Source organism: Hippocampus zosterae, chromosome 6 (assembly GCF_025434085.1).
Source record: "Hippocampus zosterae strain Florida chromosome 6, ASM2543408v3, whole genome shotgun sequence".
Taxonomy (NCBI): Eukaryota; Metazoa; Chordata; class Actinopteri; order Syngnathiformes; family Syngnathidae; genus Hippocampus; species Hippocampus zosterae.
Genome location: NC_067456.1, coordinates 11,805,861 through 11,816,438, shown reverse-complemented (window position 1 = coordinate 11,816,438; position 10,578 = coordinate 11,805,861). Strand labels below are relative to the sequence as shown.

At 42.4% G+C, this 10,578-nt stretch overlaps 1 protein-coding gene across 1 annotated transcript in view; it reads left to right on the top strand.

Annotated features, from left to right (window-relative positions):
* The first annotated feature begins 582 nt into the window (after nt 1-582).
* The window catches only part of pip5k1bb (phosphatidylinositol-4-phosphate 5-kinase, type I, beta b), a 29,979-nt gene continuing 19,983 nt past the window's right edge, over nt 583-10,578 (top strand). The window contains exon 1 of the mRNA XM_052068432.1: nt 583-820. The gene's annotated coding sequence lies outside the window, so the exon portion shown is untranslated. The remainder of the gene's footprint in view (nt 821-10,578) is intronic.

Sequence of the window (10,578 nt, the reverse complement as noted above, 5' to 3'; positions counted from 1 at the left end):
GATGCGTCGTCATTTCCGCACACCTGCGCTCACAATGACGTCAGTGCACTGATAACTGCATCACAAGTCAATGTTTGATATACGGGTAGGGAACTCCGGTTCCTCAAAAGCCATATCATGCCTGTGTTAGAGCTCTCCCCACTCAACACACCCGATTCAATTCCTCATAATCATTTCAGGCTTCCACAGAGCTTGCTGATGAGCTGATCGCTATAATATTATATATTTTAAGATTAACTCATTCCGTACCAGCCATTTTCAGACCCTATTTTACACCACCTGAATAAACCCGTCAAAGACAAAAAAAACGTAGCTCGATTGAATGTCTGCATTAAAAAAAACTGCCTCTTTTTTTAAATGAACACGTGGGGCTCCTACGTTAATAATGTAATTGAATGTTCGCCATTATGGTGGTACTTGAAGGTTAGTATTTTTTTTAGATGGCACTTAATGGAACAATCCCACAGTTAAATGTTCCCCTTTTCGACCAGCAGATGGCGTTTGTGAGCCTGTTTTCAAAGTTGTGTCGCACTGAATGGTAGTGCGAGTGACAGCCAGGGCGCGCACACACACATACACGCGCACACACTCACTCGTGCGCGCGCTCACATAGTGGTCATCCTGCCTGCTGATATCGCCGAATAGTTTGTGCCCAGTAATAGTTGAGTCTGTCTGATCGCGTTGGACGTACGCCTTACTTGAGTAGATTCATATTTTTGCGGACTTTACTGCAGCAAAAGGTAGCACCAACGCCGAGGAAGAAGAAAACATACATCTTTTTTTTTTTGCTCGCCTGTTCTCGAAAGAAGTCGACTCGCAGGTAAGCTTAGCATGGATCCAATAAACCAAGCGAATATTTTAACCAGAGTTGACAAAGGTGCTCATACGTTTGTATATTACATTATCTCATTGTCTTACTTCTTGTTCGTGTCTTTAGTAAATTTAGCGACTGGGGAACTAAGGGGAGCAGGTGAATTTACTGCTCACACGGCATCAACTCAACGCATTCATATTCAATATGAATGCATCGTAAACAACATCGTTTATTATAATGTAGACTCTACATTGCAGAGCAAACTATTCCACCTGCTTATCTTTAACCTTGCTCTTGTCGAAATGAACCCATTTATACACTGTCCATTTCATTTAGGTCTGTCTTACACTCTAATGAGTTCGAATACAAAAGCTGTATCGATTTTCTCCCAAGTAGTAATTGACACTGTGACAGGGCTGTTAACTAAACAACGCGTCCTATTGATTTATACCAACAACAGTAAAACGTGTGTTTTATATTTACACAAAACACACACATGGGGAAATAACTACAATGCGTCCCTGTCAATTTCAGTTCCAAATGTGTGTGTTATTGTTTTTATTACTCTGCTCTTCTTGGGGATCTCATTAGACATTGTAGGTGTACCTAATGATGTGGTGAATGGGTGCATTTTCTGTTATTGCAGCATCATGATGTACTCTGCACAGTAATTGCTAATTCTTCTCTTTTGCTTTCTGTAAATGTAATGAACAGTCACGAAAATGAGTCATTTGAATTGCCTTCCCCACCGAATGCAATGTCTTGCTACAGTTAATAGCATAGAGAGCCTAATAACAGCAGATCCTCCAGTTCACTCTCCTTTATTTCCATGGAATACATTTCAAAGTTAGCCATGTGATTTGTGAGAAAGTGCAATGCAAGTACAGTGAGTGTGTCCACTCTGATGGGAAATAGTGACGATTGGGCAATCTTTTCTATCATGTTTTAGAGGAAGCCAAAGAGAGATTTCAAACAGCGCTGAAATAACACATTCGCATTAGCGTGCAGCCTTTATTTTCATGCAAAACCACGATAATAACTTGTATTCATACAGCGCTTTTCAAGGGACAACATAAGATCACCTTGTGTGTTCATATCTTCTGACAATCGGATTCTTTTTTTTTGTGTAGCCCAGGAAAAAGTGTACAGGATTTGATCTGTTTTTGATTTTTTGTTACAACTTTGTGATTCGTTCGCTGCTGTGATCCTTCATATTTGTGGTCATGTTTTCTTTATGCTAAGAGGTATTCTGTATGTATATATTTATATGGACTTGGAGTCATGCTAGATGGCTGGTTTGTAGTTTCCTTTCGGAAGTTCCTGTGTTTCTGCTGAATTTGCCTGGGAGACAGCAAAGTTATTCCGCACTGCCTGAAACTATTTGAAATGGAAATTACTCATGCAAATGCACTGCTGTGTCTTTAGGGGTAAAAATCTCACCTCCTGTGCCCGGTCTGTTACTCTTTAAACTCAAATGTAGTCCTAGTGAGCTGCATCTGTGTGTTATGTAATTCTTCCCAACGCACTAAGATGTGCCACCACATTACAAGGCAGATTTTTTTGGGTCTCAGACTCATCAAATGACATTCCCTTCCCTTCATTTAAGTAGTTATTTGGAATAAGTATGTTTGCTTACTTATTGGCTACCCGATACAGTTGTTAAGAGTGCATTTTATTGAAATTGCTGTACATACACAATAATCATGACCAGAGCTGAAGTTCATTCCCCACCTAAGACCCAATGTTGATATTGAATAGTTCTATATAATTTTCTCTTAAACATTCAATTCTAGCTTTGAGCTAAGTTGATACTGTTCTACCTTGAGTTACAAAATCCACCTCACTTAAGAGCTCTTTGAGAACTATTGTGTTTTTTTCCATGTGTGGGCTTTTGCGTTACTTGCCAAAATTAGCATTCAGAGCAATTTTCTTTTCAGTTTATGTGAATTGGGGGAAAAAAAGGAGATTCAAAGTCGCAGTACACTTTCATTGATTGGTGTAAACAGTCCAACACCCAATTACCAAATGTTAACATGTGTGAGCAGCTACATTAGCATTACATTACCAAAACTCATGTCCAGATACTCACAGAGACTCACCGGGAATGTCCCTGACGTAACTTAATAGGCCACGCCCAGTTTAAAGGCATACTGATTTCATGCACAGTTGTGACTTTTGGCTTGTCCTTCCATCCATCCATCCATTTTCTGAACTACTTTATCCTCACAAGGGTCGCAGGTGGTGCTGGAGCCTATCCCAGCGGTCCTCGGGCAGTCGGTGGGGGACACCCTGAAACGATTGACAGCCAATCGCAGGGCACACGCAGACAAACAACCATCCATGCTCACATTTACACCTACGGACAATTTTTGAGTGTTCAATTAGCCTGCCATGCATGTTTTTGGAATGTGGGAGGAAACCGGAGTACCCAGAGAAAACCCACGCAGGCCCGGCGAGAACATGCAAACTCCACACAGGAACGTCGTAGCCGGGATCGAACCCGCGACTGTGAGGTCGACACGCTAACCACTGGACCACAAGGACACCCTTGGCTTGTCCTCTCCATGAAAAAAAATGGTGGTGGCTGAGGGGTTGAGGAGCTGGAATAGATTAATAAAATGTTAGTTCATTTCAATGGTAAATACTGTTTTGGTTTGTAGTAGCATATCTCTGTCCACAAACTAAGCTTCTTGCCAAGAGGCGGCCCAACTATGACAAGCTGGAAGGATTTGAATGCAGTCTTGTGATTGTCGGTCAAAGAGCGCTCTGCGTGTAAAGTGCTCCATGGGATCCGCTGGTGATTGCAGCAAAATAACAAGCAGATGAGAATCATTTAAGACAGTTACATAAGTCAGCGCTAGTTCCCAGCGATTACCCTCATCCTTGATAATGGCGTGAGTGGCTGACATGCCTCGTGTCTTCATGAGCCATGTGCCCCCTTGATGGGTTTTGCTTACACTCTGATAAAAATGCCTCACTGTACTGTGATAGTGAAAAGCGGGCCACTCGTCATGTCACTCCATCGCTCTCACTCATGTCCATATGGTTAGTACAAAAGGGAATGTCCCGGTAATCCGTTTACAATCAGTACCTACACCAGCTCGCTATGTTTCTTGTCTTTTCTTTGTTGTGACGGCAAGTCCTTCAGAGCAGATAAATTGCTGCCGGTCAATAAATTTGAGCTCCAAACAAGTGACTGGATTAAGTGGAAGAGCAGGCTGTGCTGTATTTCTAAGAATTTTATATTTCTTACAGAGCACTTCAGGCACGGAAGTCAATCGGCACGACAAACAGGACAAATTGGCCTCCACTGCAAAATGTAGCATTTGTCTGTAATTAACTGCACAGTGGTAGCTGTTGGAGGTGTTGTCAGCAGTTTGTGATTGGTTAATAAGTGATGGATATGCTCTTAAGATTGTGGCAACCCCTCAGGCTCTGCCTCTAATGATTACTGTCAAACTGGTTAATCTTGTACTGCTTTCAGAAAGGAGTACAGGTACTTGAGTTGTCAGACTCAAACTATCCTAAAATTTAGTTTGCAGGGCCATTGACGACAGACCTGTTCTGATGAGCTGACTACATTTGGTTTGTGAGCCCATAATTTATTACCATCCCAGCAAAAGTACAAATAAATCATCTGCTCCCCCCCCCCAGGGTGAATCTCCAAGAAGACGCTTGACAGGTCAAACAGAGCCACGAAAGCTTCATACAAGAGTTGATCAATCGCTCGAGGCTTAGGTAGCACACATCTGTTCACTTCTGTTGTTCATCTGCAAGAATAGCAAGCTCTGTTCCCTGTTATCTTCTTTTATTATGTTTATTCTCTGTTGGCAGCAATGGCCAAATGTCGCATAAGATATGGAGGATCACAAACTACAGCAGGGCTTGAAAATGTGAAGTCACCTACAGGACTATGAATTCCGTCTTGTGACTTATTGCGATTTTCTATATGCTACAAGCAAACGATTGGAAAATGCACAACGATGACTTTTGTAGAATTTTTAATATCAGAAGACACACTTAGGCCATGTATACATGTTTACAAACTAAAGCACATTTTGCTTAATATTCTAGTTTGCAGTGCAATGGTACACCAGCGCAAAGTGTAAATTAAAATTGACATACAATTTTGACATTTGTCAAAACTGTATCTCTTGTATTGACTCTCACTATTTTATTGATCGGATGTGTCCATGTACGAACAATAATTTGTCTGTGGCTTGGGAGCGTGTTTGAAAACATCACTGGCACCGCATGACAAAACAGTACAATGTTCTCTGAGTGTTTTATGCTTCAAACAACTCTCATTTGGATTTTCCCAATGGCTCGTGCTGTCATGTGAAAAGTGATTTGTGCGGCCAGGCGATTCAAGTGAATTCTACAGACGCCAAGAACAACTCACATTATGTAACTTGTCAAAGAGGCCCACTACACGTGAAGGAGTTTTTTTTTCTGCTACATGGAGCTGTGGTTATGGTGCGACATGGACATGAGAACTGCTCCATTGTCGACAAATCCCAATGTCACTTTAGTGAACTTTGGAGCACGCTAAATCTGGATGTAAAATGTGCCTTTATAATTCAACCCCTTCATCATACACCCCCCCCCCCCCCCCCCGCCCCGAATGGCCCCAACGCATGCTCTTGAAAGGGTTTGCAGCCCTGATTGTCACATAATTGGACTCCTTATTGGAGCCTTGGTGGCTTGCTGGCACGGTGAACGGTTGGCAACGTCTCTCGATTATTCAGCAGTGGTGATGTTTGTTGTCGCTGTTGTCCTGTTGGTTGTTTTGGTCCTGCTGAGCCCACATGGCCAGCTCCCCTGGCATGACAGTGATAAGGCTCAGAGAGGCCCACCCAATGGGGGCGGAAGATGTATTGATGACAAGTGAAAGGAGAGAAAGGAAGACCTGAGATAGCAACAAGCAGTATGAAAAGAATGTCAAACGTCAACATGGTATTTGTTATTTTGAAAAATAAAAATATCGGCAGGTAAACTTCTAAGATTGGAATTTGAGCACATTTTCTCGAAAATAAAAGTTTCACAATTGGTCGAAATTTCACGTCATGTGACTTTGGGATGTCTTGTGATATGTCAGCGGGTATCGACAGTTTGGGGTGTGTTCCGTGTGTTGCCACCGGAAAAGTGTCCATCCATCCATCCATCCATCCATCCATCCATCCATCCATCCATTTTCCGATCCGCTTTATCCTCACAAGGGTTGCGGGGGGTGCTGGAGCCTATCCCAGCGGTCCTCGGGCAGTAGGTGGGGGACACGCTGAACCGATTGCCAGCCAATTGCAGGGCACACAGTGATGAACAACCCTCGGCACTCACACTCACATAGGGACAAATTAGAGTGTTCCATTAAACTGGCATGCATGTTTTTGGAATGTGGGAGAAAACCGGAGTACCCGGAGAAAACCAACGCAGGCCTGGGGAGAGCATGCAGACTGCACACAAGGAGGCCGGAGGTGGAATTGAACCCGGCACCTCTGCGCTGTGAGGTCGACGCGCTAACCACTGGTGCACCGAGCCGATCCCGGAAAAGTGTCCCACTAATAGGTGGATGTAAAAAAAAACAAAAAAAAAAACAAAAACCTGTCTTGGTTGAAGAGGTTTCGAGTGGGCTCGAACAAGCTGTTCTTTCATCCTCTTTCATATCATTATTTAGTATATGATGTTTGACATGATGTTTTTCATGTCATGTTAGCAACTGAGACAAAGTTGTAAACGGCACGTCACTGATGTCATTGGTCAATATAGTTAGTCCACTCTGTAACGCACGGAATTTTCTTTCACGTCACTTGTCTTTTTCGACAATCTAGTCTCTGTTTTCCGGCCAAGTAAGCATCTCTAATTCCTCACGGCTTGGTTAGATTCATGTGACTTGCTGAACCTACCTCTTCCACGCTGCTTCTCAAGCAGAATGGAACCCGAGAGGAGAACTCTGCATAGCGTATCCACTGGCCTCTCTTAGGGTTTGTTGAGCTTTTTTTATGCCTTACACCAACAGAATGAGTGCAGTCAATGGATCCACTGTGCGTGATTATGCTTGTTAAAATAAGACTTCATTGTTTTGGAGTGTGGACCACACAGCAGAGCTTGTTCTTTGCAGTGGCTTGGCTATGAATATCATCTGATACATCTCATTCGAATTGCTGGTAGTGGGAGATAAGCAAGGAACCAAACACCACAAATGGAAGAAATTGTTGTTTTCATCTTCCTCATTACTCGAGCTCAGCGATCTGTTCACATCCCTGGTGAAAGGTCAACTCGCTAGTATTGTAAAGGTCACAGATGGAATGGTGGCACAACACATTCGGGTCTAGTATGGCGATGTTGATTCACAAAGTCTTTTTGGTTGTTCTTGACTTGCACGTGTGCCACATAGATACCTCACAATAGATTCTGTGCAATACCGGCGCCGCATAGACTTTGTGTCGTTTTTAAGACAAAGCGACAGCAAGTCTTCAACGTGAAAAGAACAAATAGGCCGATGATCAGCAGTCACTGAAGATATTTACTTACAGGAACTGTTCCTGCTTCGTTTCAAGGACAAACACGCTAGTGGCACTCTTATTACCTGAAATCATTCTTCTGGGACTTCCTCCTGCTTTTAATTTCTTTTCCTCATCTCCATAGTCTAGTCAATAAATGTCAAAAACATAAGAGTGCACCCGGTAGAGGTCCAAAGTCCGCTAAGGCCGAATAAACCTATTGTGAACCTCACCAAAATTTGACCACCAAACTAGCGCTTGTGAATTAAATTTAAATACCTGATGTAGATCCTCGCCAATATAAATTGTTTCTTAATTGCTCCATATAAAGTATCTCTACTCCACAAAGCCACGGGAGCACTGTATTTTTGTTGAACTTTTTATTTTTTTTCTCCAGAATCTTGCTAGCAATCCGGACACCAAAAGTTGAAACGATCTCTCTTGGCACGTTTACAAGGGATGAGTAGCATGAAATACAATTTTCAGCAAATTGTATTTGTGACTAAAAAGCTATTAATAGGCAGATTGTATTATGTCTGCTTGGTTTCTCCGTATGATGCCGTGCAATTCTACACCACTGCAAGCAACAACCACCACAAAAACGATTTTGTGAAATAACTATTCGGGACAATGCCATTCAAAACTAGTACTACTAGTGGTCAGTGAGAGTTAATCCATCCATGCCATCCCGAAGGCCACATATCATTTCAATGTTTTTATTTCCAGCTCCGGTAATGGGGCCACACACACACACACACACACACACACACACACACACACAGCACTTTGTCGCTTGCTGCGTGAGCCCTAACAGAAGCGACTGTTGTATTTTCCACAGCAAGGGTAACTAAGCCACTGACACACCAGACAGTGACAAGTGTTTACCCAAGGTGACAGAAATACAAAGTACCCTCCCTCTGGAGGGACGCTTTGTTTGGATATGTTGTGTTGCGCCTGCTTGATTTGCACATTTAATCTGGCTGTGGTGCAGAAGAGCTGGAAGTAGACCTTGATTATTTTTGGAAGCAATATAGCCTGTGGACCCTGAACGGGGGTTGAACATGAATGGTCGGATGGAAGGAGGGAGAAATACTGAAAAATTAAATTGATTTTCAAATGCTCCAAAGAACGCGAGAATCAAACGATCACAGCAATTTCATTCGATTACACACAAATGAGACCCCCCTCCCATATTTTATTCTCGATTGTATCCGTTGCTTTCCAGATATGTGCTCTAACAGCCAGTGTTTTGGATTGGTGAAGCTCACAGAGGCCCAGTCCAGAGCCACGGTTTAGTTGCTGGTCGACTATTGATTCTGCATTACGTCTCCCATCGGATGCAGTAATCCAATAGTAGAGTGACTGAAGAACAACGGAACCCATTTGTAAAATCTGTGTTCTGTTTAGAGTAGCAGTCGTGCTCTGTTGAGAGAACAGCCCTACTGTCCAGATCCCAGTGAAGTGATGCCAGCATGACTACCGCTACTTGAAAGTATTGCAAAAACGGCATTTAGTAATGTGCAGAACAATTCAAATGTGCTTTCACACCGACATCTAATATTATATTTTGGCATTCGCTTTCCCTTTATTGTTTATTGAGAACTCAAGGTAAAGTTGAGGCCCTTTTTAAGTGAGCCTCAAGCTTTTCCCCGATACATATGCAACCATTTGTTTATATGCAAACCCCCCAAAAAGTGAACGGTAGTGTAATGTAAACATTTGTGAGAAAAACAATGCATACATATAGTGAGTAAATCTTTCAGTCTTCACGCCACATTTTATTTTAGGTATTCGTTCATTTATTTATTTTTTGCTGTTTTTGTTTTTGCATCATCCTGTTAGCAAACAAAGAAACAACTTTTGGTAGGCGGAAATCCTGTAGTCGTTCTTGCGTAACAATAAAAAGTAACAGTGATATAACTCCTTTGGCTTAGGCAATACATTTCATTGAACTTGGGCGGAGCACGTCCTGTGACATTTGAGCAAACTGATTCCTGCTTTTCTTGTCACTCCCAAAGATCAGCTGACCACCAAGAGTTTATTACATTGACTTTCTGCCAATTCCGAAAACATTGCATTTTTATCATACCAGTCAGTGCATTTTTGCTCCCAGCGCATAGTTTCCTTGGCAGGACTAGTTGAGCCAAGAGTGATTGTTTTAGACCAGGGGTGCCCAAACTTTTTGGACTGAAGATCTACTTTTCGATCAACTAACCTCACAAATAGTTATTTGTTTTTGTTCTCCTCGACACTCCTCGCATCTACTTGGGTCCTGTCTTAGATCTACCAGTAGATCAGGATCGACGTAATGGGCACCCCTGTTTTAGACTGACTTGACGCAGTAGCTTTGTCTGGAAAAGCTCTGTTGCAGATCTTGCAAAAATATTGCTTGATCTGTATTTCAGTACATGTATTTATTTAAAAGGTGTTAGATTTATTTTTTTCTGTCCAAGGCAGGTTGTATTAAGATAACTTGAAGTGCGCATTGGGTTACATAATTGCAGTGAGAACTGATGGGATGATGCAGCCACCGGTCTGTCCTTTCTTTTGTGGTGGCCAACAACAGCAATGCGTTGTTTGCTACAACTACGGGCCTCTTCGTGGACTGTTCTGGAAAAGTCTGTTGGCGCGCTCACCCGTTGGGGTGGAGAGGTCAGGTGTGTGTGAGCCGCTGAGCGAGGGTGAACAGCACTATAGAAGCGCCTCTTCACTCGGGCCACAGAGCAGACTGTCAAACGGGCCTGCGGGCTTATTCGCATTCCTCAAGTTCATAAATTCGGGTCAATGGATCGCTACCTTTATACAATATTGAATAGTGTCCTCATACAGCGGTGTTTCTTTGCAGCTTATGCAGTGATCGAGAAAAGAAATTAATTCCAACAATCATGGATAAATTGTATATTATGATGAGAGTGTTGTCCATGTTCATAGCACCTGAAGAGCATATCAGAGCTGCATTGTATTTTTTCTGTCATTATATATTTAACAAATATACAGTTCCGGTATGAAACACTACCTTGCTGTGCTAAAAGAGGTGTCATACTGGAAAAGTGCTCTAAAGCTGCAACTTTATGTAGCATTTATATGCAGGTGGTGAGGTCACTGCAGACTTGCCTCATCAGACCACAGCTAAACCTTGCTTATTGTTTTTTTTTTGTTTTTGTTTTTTTTTTACACCTCACCTCATGCCTCTTCTATTGCAGTCCTTGCTCACTCACTGAGTGAAACATTGATGCTCATAACACTGAGGCACATTTATCAAGT